Genomic DNA, 2,500 nt, shown 5'->3' with positions numbered 1-2,500 from the left:
TACATATTTACATGTATATATATAAATATATATATATATATATATATATATATATATATATATATATATATATATATATATATAATATACATACATATATATACATTATATATACACATGTATATATATATATATATATATATATATATATATATATATATATATATATATATATATATATATATACATTATATATATATACATTATATATACATATATATATATATATATATATATATATATATATATACATTATATATACATATACATTATATATACATATATATACATATATATATATATATATATATATATATATATATATATATATATATGTGTGTGTGTGTGTGTGTGTGTGTGTGTGTGTGTGTGTGTGTGTGTGTGTGTGTGTGTGTATGTATGTATCTATAATATATATTATTTGTTTGTAATGTCGACTGATGTGATCATATAAATCAACATACATTTAATACTACATAAACCTCCTAATCACTTTCACGTTCGACACCTCTTCAGTAATACTTTCTCTGTCATATAAGATTCATGCCAACGACCATAATTTTTGCAGCTCTTCGTGTCAGTGACTTGTATTTCACCGCAAGCCAGGACAGGTTACTTGGGTTGCTTGATTCACTTTTTGTCATAGTTTTGTTTACTCTCCTGATGGAAATTGGCCGCAATCGAACACGTCCGTCATCGTAACTGAATCATTTTATTTACAAATCACTGCGTTCAATGGAATACGAGAAGCCATCCAGTGCACGCCGATTCTTCACTGTTTAAGCGTCAAAGCCGAATGAAAAACGGGGAAAAGAACAGGGAACCAAAGCCAAGGGAAAGAGCCGAGTGCCGTGGCCTAAACGATACGTGACAGCTCCTTAGAAGTCACGAATGGTCGTCCAAGACATGCACATGCTTAGGGCCGAAGCTCCCCCGCCTCTGCTTCACACCTACCTTCCGGATTGTTTACCAAGGAACAGCTGTACGCAGCCGTGTTGTTCCAATAAATAAATAAAATAATAACACTCTATGTCTACCGATGCCTTCCTCGTCACCTCACATGCTGGGCCGACAATGCTGGTGGAAAGCACGCCAAAGGGGAACCAGAACGTGGAGAAGAACAGAGTGAGAGGAAGAGAGAGAGGAGAAGGCTTCCCTGCGCCCCCGCCGCCGCTAAAGCAACGCTACGAGCCCTCGCCACCGACACTCGCGGGAGGGTGCCAGTTTGTCGACGGCCGAGGGAAATGGGCGAGCTCATGTGCCGGTGTTTTGAGAATTCTAACGTCGCCGGGAGCTGTCGTTGGTCGTGATTTTCCTTGAGCTGTGTTCAGTTGTAGGAAATGTTTGTGAAGGTTTATGAGCCATTTGGAGTTACCGCGAAGATAAAAATATATCGATCTTTCCCGCTCCGTTGTGGGCGGTCGATACAAATATCCCTACTGTAAGATACAGTAGCCTATGTACTGCCGTGGATGTCCGCGGCAGTACGTGATTCTCTCCCTATTTCAAAGGAGACTGTATGGTTTCTAAACAAGTATCCCTTCGGTATACAAAAGGGGAGAAACTTTGAACTGAGTAGAAAACAATGAGCGCTAAAACACGGATAATACTTCATCTAGACATTGTTAGTTTCATTTCATATTATATGACTAATGCCATGCCCGTCACTTACAGTATTTTCTATGTGTTAAATGCTTTTTAACGTCTATTGTTGTAAAGTTCATTATAAGATCATTTTTGGCGGACGGCTATCCTTTCGCAGGATTCACAACGAGGTTTATATCGGGGAAGGAGCTATGATGAAAGTAAATAAACCTCATGGGGCCGCAGACTAGAATATAGGATTATTTATGCTTCTCTCTCCCTCCCACTCTCTCGCTCTTTCCCTTCCCATCCCCTCCCTTTCCTTCATCTCGTTCTGCCTTCCTCCTACATACTCACTCTCCCTTCTTCCCTTTCTTTCTCCCTCACCCTCTCCCTCTCTCCCTTTTTCTCTGTCTCCCATTACCCCCCCCCCCCCTTCGCTCCTTTCCTTCCTTCTTTCCTTCCGTCCTTCCTCCCTCCTTCCCACCCTCCCCCTTCCTCCTCCCCCCTTCCCCCGAGCAAAGGAAGAAGGAAGTGCAAAAAAGGCGAAAATACGCTATACGCTCCGCCTGTTGAGTGTGCAATACAGGGGCGCTTTCGGGCCTTCGCTCTCTCGTTTGGGACAATTTGTGGATCTTTGCCTCAACCTTTGTCTATCTGGCTGTAAATATACGTATATATATATATATATATATATATATATATATATATATATATATATATATATATATATATATATTTGTGTGTGTATGTGTGTGTTTGCATTTATGTATGTATATATATATATATATATATATATATATATATATATATATATATATATGTGATGTATATATATGTATGTATATGTACATATGTATATAATTATATGTGTATATATATATATTCATATATATATACATATCTATGTATATAT

The 2,500-nt window shown here is 37.6% G+C and overlaps 1 protein-coding gene across 3 annotated transcripts in view; it reads right to left on the bottom strand.

Moving 5' to 3' along the window:
* The window catches only part of SP555 (SPRY domain-containing SOCS box protein SP555), a 9,066-nt gene that overhangs the window by 5,927 nt on the left and 639 nt on the right, over positions 1–2,500 (bottom strand). Inside the window, exon 1 of one of the 3 annotated variants that reach the window (XM_070125623.1) lies at positions 1,038–1,351. The exons of 1 other annotated variant lie outside the window; for it this stretch is intronic. The gene's annotated coding sequence lies outside the window, so the exon portion shown is untranslated. Of the gene's footprint in view, positions 1–954; positions 1,352–2,500 lie in introns of those variants that run through there. One more of the 3 variants, XM_027383255.2, reaches the window with a different exon arrangement.

The sequence above is a fragment of the Penaeus vannamei genome, chromosome 9 (genome assembly GCF_042767895.1).
Source record: "Penaeus vannamei isolate JL-2024 chromosome 9, ASM4276789v1, whole genome shotgun sequence".
In the NCBI taxonomy this organism is placed as follows: Eukaryota; Metazoa; Arthropoda; class Malacostraca; order Decapoda; family Penaeidae; genus Penaeus; species Penaeus vannamei.
The sequence above is the reverse complement of the archived record's forward strand: the minus strand, read 5'-3'. Positions and strand labels throughout refer to the sequence as shown.